Genomic DNA, 13,721 nt, shown 5'->3' on the forward strand with positions numbered 1-13,721 from the left:
TCGACCCCGCGCTCCGGCCGGAAGCGGAGTGACGCGCTTCCGGGGGAGGGGCTCCGAGCAGCCGCGCCGCGGGCCCGGGCCTCGCGCAGAGGAGGCGGCCTTCCGCCCGGTGCAGCCCTGGCGGCGGGAAAGAGTTAATGCTACCGAGTGTCCCGGCCCGCCGCGGCCTAGAGGGGCCTGTGCGCGGCTCGGCGAGCGGCTGTCGCCGCCTCGCGTCGCCGCTCCGGGAGGCGCTGCGCACCCGGCGGCGCCCGGTGCCCGGGAGCCCCTCCCGGCGAGGGTGGTCGCCCCTGCGCGCGCGGGGTCCCCGGCCTTCCCGGGGCTTCCGTCCGGGTCACGATCGGCGGCCCCCAGAGGGCTCGTCCCTTTTCTGGGCCGCGCGTCCCCCACGACGATTACGTTTTCCTCGTGAGGTAGGTTTCAGCCTGTGAAACGGGATCCATGTGTATAGTTGTCCCTGACCGGGAAATGGAGGCGCGGCTCGGCCTGGGCCCCACAGGTGACCGACCAGAGCCCCTAGGCTGGGATTTGGGGCCCCTGCGGTCCTGGCTCCCGCCTGTCCGCTACGGCATGCTCCCTGGAGGCTGCGAACCCCCTTTTCATCTGGCCTCCCCTGCAGTCTCTGCCAGAGTTGCCTGGGTAAAATGGGCATTCGTTCCACGGAGAGTTCGGAGTTCGTGAATCCCACCTTTCAGGATCGCAGTGTTTCGAGGTGTCGCTGTCTCCTAATCATCGGGGTTCTTGTAGCGTCAGCCTTCACCAGGCAGCGGGTTACTTACTAGGCGCACGACGTGCAGCCGGTGGTAGAGTCCGCAGGACCAGGTCTCTGATGCACGGAGACTGGCCGAAAGACTGAGGCACTTTCGCGACCATCACTAGCTAGGAAGAGGGAGCCCTGAGCTGAGCGCTGCGGGATTCCAAGAAGTGAAAGTTGACCCGTGGTTGGGGAAATGGGAAAAGAAACGGGAAAAGGCTTGAGGGATCTGCCCGCCCCAGGGAGTGGGGCCACATCCACACAGAGAGGGAAAGGGAAGAGCAAAGCCTCGAAAGCTGGGAAAGATTGGGGTGTGAGAAGATCGGCAGTACCTTTTCACTAAGTGTGACTGGGCTACATTTGCAGGAGACTTGCCTTAGAAAAGAAGTTCTCGTGGACCTGCCGCGGAGTGCCTAGCACGGGAGTGAGGCGATGGCACTGAATAAAGTAACTCCCGGAGCATCCCCGCAGGCTTTCCGAGGGAGCTTCTTTCCAGGGCAGTTCGTCTGGAAGGAAGGTTATGGTGGGAATGAAAATGGGAGATCAGGTCCAGGCCATTATGTTAGTGGTGCTTTCAGATGGAATCGGGAGCCCCTCTCTGATCCTTTTTGTGTGAGAGAAAAGGATTAAACACAGGCGGTAAGAAAAAGCATCTAAGTCACTGGAATGTTTCAAAGCAGGTTCATTTCCTTGGAATCTGAGTCAGGTTGGGACTTAATTTTTTCAAAAGCAATTATTCTTCCCAGGCTTTCAGAACCCATGGACAGCGCTGCTTGAGATCCTCGCCATCAGGCCCAAGGCTGAGCATATAAATGGCAGCATCTGCTGGCGGTGGTCCTGTGTTTTCTACAGAACTTGTGTGATTTGTGCGTTTCTACCCAGGCCCGCACATACACAGTCACGGGGGCCTTAGTTGACTTGTGCTTCATATCTGGCCTCAGGATCAGTATTGGCCTTTGTGTTCCTGATGCGAAGAGAGATTGACTTGCCTCAACTCCTCAAGGCAGACCAGGCCGGCCCCCTGGAATGGATCAGGGACGGGAAAGAAATATACAGATGTCCAGGCTCCCAAGATTGTGAGACGGGAATGAGAAACAGAAAAAAACCCAGTTGGCTCAGGACTGCACTTAGGCCAACTTTATGATGCACCAGAGATCACACACAGGTAGGGCATGTATCTCCCTGGTGGGAAGAGTTAGCTGAAGTCTCACCTGAGGGGAGGACTCTCTGCCCAGAACCCTCACTCATTTGGACCCCAACCAGGCTGTTCAGCACAGGGCTCCCCCAGCCAGGAGGTTGGATGTTGTGAGCACTGGATTCGATGTATGAACACTTCTCTGTTCTTCTCTACACTCTCTCCCTTTGTATGTTTGTTTAATTATGTATATTCAATCTCCCTTTTAATTAAAGCTTTCCTTCACAAACAAAACTGCAGCTATTGTGAATTACTCTTATTCAGAACACCCTGCATGAAACTGACAGGCCTGATTCATACCATGGGTACGGAGTTGGAAGCAGAAGATGGGGAGACAAGTGGGAAAAGAGACCCTGTGAAGCTAGAAGAAACAAGGCACAAACTGGTGAATAGTGACTGAGTGCCAGTAACGATTTTCCTAGTTTGAAATCTGGTGCCAGAGTTGCTCAACCTTGCTGTGCGGCTCACCAAAGTCCCCTAAGACTTTCCTTTTGCAGTCACACTCCCCTGCATGGATAGGCACTGCTTGAAAAATGATGAAAGTGGAGTTGGGTAGCAATGACAGCAAATGCATACAGTTTGTTCTGAGATACCACACAAGTGCTGTAGTGGGGATGAATGGTTTTGCTGGGTGACTGGCTGGAGATAATGATGCTGCTATTGGCTAACAAATTCACTTTTTGTTTCTCCATTTATACTAGTTATCAATGATTAACTCCCTTAGTTATGGCTGCCTTTTAAAAAGTTGCTGATCCGTTGCCTGTTCTGGCTACCCACACTACCATGAACCGTTTTCCTTCATGATTACCTTAGTGCTTCATCATCTCTTGAGACCCAGCCGCGCATGAGCGAGCAGCATGCCAAACATGGTGAGGAGGCTGTGGGTCTAGTTGAGGATGTACAGAATGTGTCTGGGCAACAGGTGAGAACAGGCAACTCAGAACCTGGTGAGTTTAGTTACGAAGTGGGGTGAGGAGCACAGCAATCCCATTGCTGGAGACGTGTTGAGAAATGCACAGTAGCCCCCCGCCACCCACCGCAAACTCTTAGCTATCTTGGGTTGGTCCCATGTCCTTCGTCTATGGGGAGGATTTCTCATTTGCTGAAATAATGTACACACTGATACAGTCAGTGGATGTTTAGGGTCCCTAATACAAAAGTTAAAGCTCAGAACAGTTCTCCAAAAGGCCAGGGAAAGGACACTGTCCCTCACTCAGGGGATCAGGAAAATTAGAGTTGGTGAATTAACATCCAGTCTCTCTTGCTGAAAGGTTCCTTGAGTGCAGATGCTATGGTTATGCAGTAAACAAAGTTGTATCAGAGCTGCTGCCGCTGGGATTAAGGGGTCAGTGTGGGATAGCGATGAGGTTCACACAGCGTGTGCTTGTCCAGGTAGGACTAGGTGTGAGATCTGGTGTCACGATCTTGTACATTTTGGGAGAAGGGAGCCGTGAAAGGCACAACACAACAGGAACGTGGCTTTGGTTGTGGGAGACTTTTGGGAAGAAGGCAACTGAGATCACAACCAGAGGTCCAGGAGAGGCACAGCCTGAAGGAGGCGTGTGGGTCAGAGGAACGCCGTAGCCTGAGCACCTCTGTGCTCAACAGGAAGCAGCTGGCTGGGTGCGGAGACGGCATGGCTGGAACGGAAGATACCGGTGTCCCCGGTGAGGAGGCAGACGTGTCCTTGGGCTGTGGGAGTGGGATCGGCGAGGGGGCGTAGCATTTCACAGGACCGAGGATTGAGTGGTGTTGACATAATGTGCAGAGGGCAGAGAGTGTGGTGGGGACGCATCAGGGACGAAGCTGAGGAAGTTCACGAAGGATCCATGGCGTCGGGACAATGAATAACACCTGGGACGGCACGGAGAAGGGTGAGCAGTAGCACGTGTGTGAAGGCAGAGCTGGGACAGGTGAATGGCAGGAACTCCTATGGGTGACAAGTCATACTGCTCCAGTTCCCCTTGCCCTCTCCCTGTGGTGACAGTCTCTCTCTCTCTCTCTTCTCTCTCTCCCGCAGCCCCTGCTGTTTCAGAGCCAAGCTCTTCCCAGGAATGCGGACGGGACAGGAATGTGAGGGGTAACACAGCCATGTGAAGCCTGTCTGGGGCGCGAAGGGCACCGCGAGCGGAGGGGAGGGAGAGCGGAAGCTGATGGCACTTGCCAGGACGCAGAGGCCTCTCCGCGCCACGCTCCTCACTCACTCGACGGACAGGACACGTCATACACGGAGGACTTAACGAATGAAGGTGGCTCTGAGAGACACAAGTGGCTTTGAGGTGCCTGCCAGACGGCAGACACTGGGGATTGTGCGGTGAACGGGACAGGCGTGGTCCATGGCCTGCTGCAGCCTACACGCCATGGGCAAAGAGACGACAAACAAACAAAGATACTCCCAGATGAGTGCTCTGCAGGAACGAGCCCTCTGATGTGATGGAGAATGACTGTGGGCAGCCGGGAAGTGGTACCGCCTCTCTGAGGGGATGTTCACCGTATTGTACAATCACCAGCTCTCTCCAGTTCCAGAACAATTTCAGCCCCCAACAGGAAACTGTCCATTAGGAAGTTACTTCTCATTCTCTCTATGGATTTACCTGTTGTGGAGATTTCGTAGAAAGGGTATCACCTTCCGCACCTGCCCTCTCTCATTTAGCAGGTTTAAGTCTGTATCACCACTTCCATCCTTTTCTTGCCTAATACTCCCTCACATGAGCAGACATGGCTGGCCGTGTACGTGTCTTACAGTGAACCACCGTATACGTTTTGAGGCCGTCCATGACCACTGCTGCCTTTTATGTTTAATTGAAAACTTCCATTATAGGGTACTCGGTGATTATATTTTATTAAAAAAAATTTTTTTAATGCTTATTTATTTTTGAGACAAAGACAGAGCATGAGCAGGGAAGGGGCAAAGAGAGAGGGAGACACAGAATCTGAAGCAGGCTCCAGGCTCTGGGCTGTCAGCACAGAGCCCGACACGGGGCTCGAACTCACGAACTGTGAGATCATGACCTGAGCCGAAGTCGGACGCTTAACCAACTGAGCCACCCAGGTGCCCCGATTATATTTTATTTAAAAATTTTTATTTATTTAAGTAAATGAATACTGTTCTGCACCGAGAACAGGTTTCAAATTCACAACCTCAAGATCAAGAGTCACATGCTCTTCAACTGAGCAAGCCAGGCTCCCCTGCTTGATAATTTTTAAAAGCCACCACATTATTGAACCCAAATCCTAGAGGAAAACATTCCGTCTTCACACTGTTTACACTGGCTAGCTTTTATTGATTAAACAGAAAATGGTCTAAGAGGTACATGTGCACAATCAATATCAGTATAAATCTTACCATTTATTTCTTTTTTTTTTTTCAACGTTTATTTATTTTTGGGACAGAGAGAGACAGAGCCTGAACGGGGGAGGGGCAGAGAGAGAGGGAGACACAGAATCAGAAACAGGCTCCAGGCTCCGAGCCATCAACCCAGAGCCTGACGCGGGGCTCGAACTCACGGACCGCGAGATCGCGACCTGGCTGAAGTCGGACGCTTAACCGACTGCGCCACCCAGGCGCCCCTATTTCTTTTTAATCCTTTGGAAAGTCACTGCTCTCCAGTGTGTGGTTCCCGAGGCTGTGGCGTCTGAGTGTGAAGGGGGTAAAAACTCACCCTGTGCCAGGTTCTGCTCCCCCTTCTCATCCCATCTTCAGGCTGCTTTGATCCCTAGTTTGGTAACTGCCTCAGGGTCATGCACCTCTGCGTGTTCTCCCAAGTTCCATTAATAAGTCAACAAAACAAACTGTTTCCTTAAAATTCCTGAAGGTGGATTTCTGGAAAGGAATATATTATGTTGGTCTGAGAAAAAAGGCATGAGATACGGTGACAGTTTTAGGACTACTAGGCTAACTGTGGGTGGCAGGGTCAGAGCTTCCCCCTCCAGTAACCTTTTTCTTCTATAACGTGCCCATAGTGCTTTAGAATGAAGAAACCCTTTTTTGATTAAAGCTTTTATGCCAAGAATCTGCTGAAAGGAGCTTCACACACACAGGCCTCACACACAGAGGCCACTGGCGACGGCAGTGGTCCTCAAACTCTAGTGTGTTCGGACTCACCCGGGGGCCGTGTCCAGGCACAGCCCCAGAGATTCTGATGCAGTGGATGGGGGCAGGCCCCAGGAACATGCATTTGTGACAGGTTCCCAGTGCTGCTGCTGCTGCACTCACAGCCCCCTCTCTGGCTGCTCTGTGGCAGCCGCCCTCCAACAGTCTGTTTTCTCGAATAGCCTCCCAGGAACCTTCCCCAGAGAGGGGTCACTGAGACCAGGAGACAGGCTCTGTGTGGGGGACAGCCGGGGCCCAGGTGAGCTGTGCTTGACCCCTGTTGTCTCTGGAGGTTCTCATTTTGCTCACTCTTACCCCCAACCCCCTTCATCTCAAGATGTCAGAGAGGTCATGAGGTCCTTCAACTGGCCTTCCATGCATTGTTTTCTGGCTCTGACACCCAAAGGGAGGTCCACCCAGAGTCCTTGGCCTGGGAATCAAGAGGGAGCTGCCTCTCCTGCTGGCACGATTACAACCTTGATGGATGGGCTTCCACGGGCCAGGGAGTCTGGCTGTCTCAGCACAGATGCTTTTTCCCTTGCCCTTCAGAGCCCAAATCCGCATCCGCCAGCCTTTTTCATGGAGTATGTGTCATTTTTCTTATGCGGCTTCTCTCATCGGCTTCCTCAGGTGGCCAGTTAGGCTCCAGCCCAGACTCTCCTCTTCTGTCTTTCTCCAGCATGATCCTCCTTTCCTGATAAATCACGTTCTGGCCAGGTGCTCGCAACACGCTTTCTTCTCATTTGGGCCAAACTTGGGAAGGCCTTTGGTTAGGCTGTCAAAAATTGAGATCAAACCTGCAGACAAGACTGGCAGGTGACACAGAGCTGGCCTCCCTGCCTCAGTTTTGTCACTGTGTCCAAACATCCAAAAAGGGACAGAACAAGAGAAAAGTAGGTGGAATTTAGGGGTATTTATTTACCTGTGAACCCAGGGTTCGGAGCTTGAAAATATTACAACTGGAAAATGAAACTAGACTATTAATTAGTAGAAGACTGAATCCTATGATGTATTCCAGGTAGATATTCTTGATGGTGCTTTAGTTGTAACTTTCCTCATTCCTGCCTGTCATTTTCCAGAGTCCAGCATGTTTCTGTTCTCTCAGGTCTTGAGATCACGAATGGAACTAAAAACGAGAATCGAAAATGGGAAGATTCAGAGCACGCAGAAGTGAAGAAGGCCCTTTGGAGAAGGTCTAGTGGCCTTTTTTGCCACCCTGAGACCAAGAGAGACAGGAAGGGTGAGCCTATGCCGAGAGAGCCACATAGACGTTCTCCAGATGAGCGTGAGGGGACGGCCCTGTCCCAGGACGGGGGGATCAGCAGACACTGGGGAGAAGGCCCGAGCAAATCTGAGCAGAGAAACCTGCTCTCAGGGATCTCTCTGTCGCCACCAGCCAGGCCCTGAACTGGAAAAAGCTTCTAAGTGTCAGGAATGTGGGAAAAGCTTTAGCCGAGGTCCTTACCTTGTTCGGCATTGGAGAATCCACACCAGAGAAAAGCCTGACAAGTGCGGCGAATGCGGGAAAGGCTTCAGCGAGCGCTTCGACCTCACTGCCCACCCAAGGACACACACGGGGGAGAGACCCTACCGCTGTGGGCAGTGTGGGAAAAGCTTCAACCAAAGGTCTGGCCTCAGTGTCCACCGGAGGACCCACACTGGGGAGAAGCCTTACCGGTGCACCGTCTGTGGGAAGAGCTTCAACAACAGCTCCCAGCTCAGTGCTCACCGGCGAGCCCACGCAGGGCGGAGCCCCCACCTGTGTGCGCAACGTGGGAGAAGCTTCGGCAGCAGCTCCCACTCCAGTGGCCACCAGAAAACGCACACCGGGGAGAAGCCTCACAACTGCTCTGTGTGAGAGAAGTTTCGCTAAGCTCCATGCCCCCATCTGCCATCAGGGGGCACACGAGGATGACACCTCACATCGCCAGGAAGGGACACACGGTACAGGGCTGGAGAGCCAACAGGCCAATTCCGTACGTTGACGGGTCTCCTGGAGGTTCTGTCTGCTCACGGAGGCTTCTGCTAGCCAGTCCCAGGCTCCCAGGCGCAGCAGGAGACTCACAAGTGGACCTCGAGAACCTCAGACAGGAGTAGCAATCGGCATGAGAACGCCGAGCTTGCCTTCCCGGTCTGCCTGTGACCCACAGTCCCGTGTCACCGTGGACTTCCATCTGCTCTCAAGAAAGAGGGCTGCGGGATCCAAAGTCCTGCCAGAAATCGAGGATAACCGTGTTCCGAACAGAGGATAGGTGGCTAGGGGCCTGGGAAGTGTTCCTGGGGCAGGTCAGGGGAGACATTTTCCCTCATGGGAAGCACATCTCGAAGTTAACCGCCTAGATGTTTCCTAACCCAATAATGACCTGTAGGCATCTGCTTGCAGGAACGTCTACCTCCGAGTCGATCACTGCTGTGTATCCCAGTCACCCAGAGAAGACGGCAGAGCTGGAGGGATGGCTCAGGCCACCAGGTACTAGTACTCTAAGTGACTTAATCTCAGAGCAAGTGTGACATCTGGGTTCCTCTAAGATTTCTCCCATGTATGGCCCCGACCCAGGTTCCTGCTTTCTGGTCTGGTACAGTTAACGGTTGCCACAGGTTCATACGCATCACTGTTTCTGAAGAAAATAAAGGTGTTTCTCTCTCCGCTCTTGGCCTTTGGTCTGAATTCTCGCCATCAGAAACTTCATCCTCCTACAGATCCCGCAGAGGGATCCAAGGGCAGCGCCTGCTTTGATGCAGTAGGACGTGCAGAGAAGCAGCGGAACTGGGTTGGGAGGGTTTGCACGGTCACTGAGACAGACAGCAGAGGAGTAAGGAAAACCGGCACAGAAGGAACGTGGGGTGTGAGGAGCACCAGGAACCACCGGTAGAGATTAGATACGGTGCCTAAGAAGCTTTTACAGCTGAAGGTAAGGTGGTTGAAGCAAAGAGAGCCACCAGAGACCTCACGCGTAAGAGAGCATGCTCACGCTCGCCCCCTACCGTCGAGGTATTATCCACTGGGGGCCATCCATGGGTAGCATCGGGCACTGTCCACTGGAATCCCATGAGTCAAGCCTTGACCCAGATACAGGACATAGTTGCAGAAGCTGACACATCCCACATACGGTTGCTAAACTCTCTGGTTTCTGGGGTGGGCCGGGCACAATGGGGCCTCACCCATGCACCCGGTCTCCCTCACCCTCTCATTCTGGCTTCTTAGCTGCTGCCTCAAAGCTGGGCTCTGGAGCATTTCACATGCATTTCCATTCCTTCTCAACTGACAAGCCACCTGACATGTCCAAGTGGTTTTTTTTTTTTTTTGTTGTTGTTTTTTTTTGAGAGAGAGAGCGAGCTCGCATGTGCCCATGGGGGAAGAGCCGAGGGAGGGGAGAGTCTCTGCAGGCTGATCCTGCCGAAGCTGTCACGGAATGAGGCTTTGTGAGGGAAGACCACACGGAACTGCGAAGCCTACATTCGCAACCAGACATCTGTACCCTGAGCCGCTAGTTTCCTGGTCCCGATTCTGGTCATGACACAACTACAGGGTCATGTCTAGGATGTCACAGGCACTGATAAACTCTCCCTGATCCTTCCTGCCTCTCCCCTTCCAGCCTGAGACTCTGTATCTCACCATTTTCTTCAAAGAGTTGGGCCCCCTTCGAAGGCCCCATGGCCCGCGCAGTCTGAGAGGAGTTGTGTCTGGTTCTTCTCTTGGGAAAGCCCCTGGCCATGGGCTTCATGGGCTCTCCTTATGGGAGAAGCTTTGCGACTCCCCACACAACCACAGGGCTGCCGGCTCTTCTCGGAGCACACACACCATCACCTGGACAAAACCCATCACTGCCCCCTTCCCGTTCCGAGAGAGATCATCCGCGGGCCCAGGGAAGAAAGGTGTAGTGCAGATTCCTGGACGGCCAGAGCTAAATTAAAGACGAAAATAAGGAGGCGATCTGGGTGGCCGGGTAGGACAGAAGGTCAGGAACCCAGAGCCACATCTGGCAGTGGCAGAGAGCACTTCAGAGGCCCATCTGCTCAGGGCGGTGCAGGGAAGTCGGTGGCAGCCCCACGCAGAGCCCCGCAGCTGACACCCGGCCGTGCTGCCCTCAGCCCCCAGCTGGCCTTGCTCTGGCCCTCTCCTGACCAGAAATCCAGTCACATCCGTCTGCTTCGGGGAGGACACTGAGGACGCAGCCCAAGTTCTCACAGCTTCCTGGGCATGCAGTCCCTGCATCCGAGGGCAGAGGGTTCTTGGGCTCTGTGTTGCCAGCTCGGAGCCTGGAGCCCGCTTCAGATTCTGTATCTCCCTGTCTCTCTGCCCCTCCCCCGCTCACACTCTGTTTCTCTCTCAAAAATAAACGAACATTAAACAAATAAAAATAAAGACGGGGCGCCTGGGTGGCGCAGTCGGTTAAGCGTCCGACTTCAGCCAGGTCACGATCTCACGGTCCGTGAGTTCGAGCCCCGCATCGCGCTCTGGGCTGATGGCTCAGAGCCTGAAGCCTGTTTCCGATTCTGTGTCTCCCTCTCTCTCTGCCCCTCCCCCGTTCATGCTCTGTCTCTCTCTGTCCCCAAAATAAATAAACGTTGAAAAAAAAATTTAAAAAAATAAAAAAAATAAAGAAAAGCAGCAGCATAATCAGGTCTCTCCAGCTTCTCCCAGATGCCTGTGCCCTCACCTAGGTAGTCTAGGTCCCTCATCTCACTTTCTCTTTACATAATCCCCTTCTCACCGTGATGCCCCAGCTTCTCAGTCCAAATTCTGCACCCGGGTCACTGCCTTCTTTAGGCTTTCTGGATGACACACCCTCACCCAGGCTTGGATGCCCCGTGCAGAATGGTCAGGAATTGCTTCAGCTCCAGAATCTTCTCCTCCAATGCACCCCAGGCTGCTGCCGTGAATAGCTGGGTTCCCAGAGCTGGATGAAAGCCTCCTGAGGCCGAGCTCTTGCTAGTAACTGCAGTCTCAAGAGCTGGTGGGGTAGCTCCAACTTGCCACCCCCTTGGAGGGGTCCGATCTGCCATCGGCCATCTGAGAGAATGTGAGCAATACAGAGGTATTCACCCCCAACTGATGGTGAACAGTTCCAACAACCTGGAAGAATCACCTCCAGGGAGGCCTCTCTGTAACAAAGTGTAGTCTGGAAAGAGAAAGAGGTGAATGTGACTTCATTTCTACCTGATTCTCCTAGTGTAGCAAGAACAGGACAAATGTCTTCTCCCGTTCAAGTCAGGCTGGCATATGACAGAGTGATGCTTAATGGAAACAGCACTGCCTCTGACCACAGGCAGATCTGGTTTCCAGCCCGGCTTCACTCCACAATGATTGAGACCTTTATGGCCACATATAACTTCATCCAGGCAGGCATGTCATAAAGGAAATGATCAACCATGGTGCTGCTCACAGAGGAACAGCTATAGCGTGGCAGGCATCTGAAATAGGGAGTCACCAAAAACATTCTGCAAGGCCATGGGGCACCGTGGTCAATCAGTGGGTGAAGAGCCTGACTCTTGATTTCGGCCCAGGACATGGTCTCATAGTTGTGGGATCGAGCCCTGCATTGGACTCTGTGATGAGAGTGAAGACTGCTTGGGATTCATTCTCTCTCATTCTCTCATTCATTCTCTCTCTCTCTCTCTCTCTCTCTCTCTCTCTCCCCCTCCCTATCTCTCTGCTCCTCCCCCTCTCTCCCAAAGAAATACAAATACAATTTTAAAAATTATAAAACTGACACAACATTTTGCAAGGCCAGAGTTGCCAATTTCAAGCAGTCACATCACTGCTTGACCACAGCACAGCGGAGGACCAACAGATGGCAATCTGTGGCCGTGGCTATCACTGACGAGAGAATGCTCTCAGAGGAGTTGAGGGACAGAACAAAAAAAGAAAGAAAATCACCTATAATCTTACGGTATATTCGTGTGTGTCTCCGAGTTTTCTGGTGTTCTGGGATCAACATTTTTGTAATTATCCAAATGACATAAAACTTCTTGCATGGCTGCAGAAGTTTTTGTGGTTCACATTTTTCTGTAACTTTTCACTACACATCTCACTTGTGATATTCATCCAAGTAGGTGCATATAGCTCTACTTTATTTTTATTGCTGGATCATAATCCGCTAAATGACTGCCACATTCATTCATCTATTCTGTTAGTGGACATTTGGGCTGTTTCAGGATTTTATTATAAACAATGCTGCCGTGAACATTATTGTACATGTAAACAGGTGTATTTTTTAAGACTTTATCTAGGGTGTGTCCCAGAGAAATAGGTCTTTGGTGTGTAACATCCTCAACTTTACTAAATAATGCCGAAGCGGTTGTACCAGTATCCCCCTCCTCCAGCAGTATTTAAAAAGTGCTAGTTCAGGGGCGCCTGGGTGGCTCAGTCAGTTAAGCATCTGACTCTTGGTCTTGGCTCAAGTCATGATCTCATGGTTTTGTGAGTTCGAGTCCCACATCAGGCCCCACGTTGACGGTGCAGAGCCTGCTTAGGATTCTGTCTCCTTCTCTCTGCCCCTCTTTCACTCATGCTGTCTCTGTCGCCCTCACAATAAATAAACTTAAAAAAAATCGCTCCTAGTGGGAGCACCTGGGTGGCTCAGTCAGACGACCATCTGACTCTTGATTTCAGTGCAGGTCATGACACCAGAGTGATGGAATCAAGCCCTGGGTCGGGCTCCTCTCTCTCCCTCTGTCCCTCTCCCCTGCTTGCACTTCCTCTCTCTCTCTCCACACCCCCCCCCTCAAAAAAAAAAAGTTCCTGGTGTTTTCATATCATTATGAATTCTTGGTATTTTCAGTCTTTTAAATGTCTACCAACCAGAATTAATAAAACAGTATTTCATTTTGGCTGTCACTTGAACCCCTGATTCCTAATGAAATTTGCTATGTTTTCATACATGATCAACAAATTATGCTTCAGACAATTAGGAACTGAGACCTCAAGTATTGCTCCCATTCTCTAGGGATGCTTTCCCTGTCCTGATTGCCATTTGTCATTTCGTTCTCTGTACAGCTCTGAGTCATCTACCCTTCACATTTGGCCCTTTGTCAACTGTTTCCCCTCTTTCTTGTCTGCTTCTCCCTACACACAAAGCTTGGGCCCAACACTCTTGGTTTGTTTTTCAAAAGAGGGTTCATATGAGGCTTCGCTGGCGCCTGAGAATAATGAGACTACAGCACAGAAAACGGAAATCAAAATCAGAGAGCATTCCCTTCTCATTATTGGACATTGCTTTAACAGGGGTCCCCCCACTGATCATCTTTTTGGTTTTTGCCTGACACAACGTTAATGGGGTCTAAGCATCTTCTGCAAGAGAAGCGTCCCTTTTGAGGCATCTGGGTGGTTCAGTCCATTAAGTGTGGGATTTGTGATTCCAGCTCAGGTCATGATCTTGTGGTGGTGACATCGGACTCTGCCCTGACAGAGCAGGGCTTGCTTGGGATTCTCTCTCTCTGTCTCTCTCTCTCCTTGCCCCTCCCTTGCTCACACTCTCATAGTAAATAAGTAAAAACTTTTAGGGGTGCCTGGGTGGCTCAGTCGGTTAAGCATCCGACTTCAGCTCAGGTCATGATCTCATGGTTCATAGGTTTGAGCCCCACATCGGGCTGTGTGCTGACAGCTGAGAGCCTGAAGCCTGCTTCAGATTCTGTCTCCTTCTCTGTCCTTCCCCTGCTCATGCTCTCTCTCCCAA

General features: G+C 52.0%; 2 long non-coding RNA genes across 2 annotated transcripts; both read left to right on the top strand.

The window, feature by feature from the left end:
* Positions 1-55: 55 nt before the first annotated feature.
* LOC123588916 lies at positions 56-4,809 on the top strand. Its single transcript, XR_006708066.1, has 2 exons — positions 56-413; positions 3,970-4,809. It is a non-coding gene; the product is annotated as an uncharacterized LOC123588916 (long non-coding RNA).
* A 146-nt stretch (positions 4,810-4,955) lies between these two features.
* LOC123588918 lies at positions 4,956-8,691 on the top strand. The gene is made up of 2 exons (XR_006708068.1): positions 4,956-5,001; positions 7,122-8,691. It is a non-coding gene; the product is annotated as an uncharacterized LOC123588918 (long non-coding RNA).
* The last annotated feature ends 5,030 nt before the right edge of the window (positions 8,692-13,721 follow it).

The sequence above is a fragment of the Leopardus geoffroyi genome, chromosome E3, assembly GCF_018350155.1.
Source record: "Leopardus geoffroyi isolate Oge1 chromosome E3, O.geoffroyi_Oge1_pat1.0, whole genome shotgun sequence".
Lineage (NCBI taxonomy): Eukaryota > Metazoa > Chordata > Mammalia > Carnivora > Felidae > Leopardus > Leopardus geoffroyi.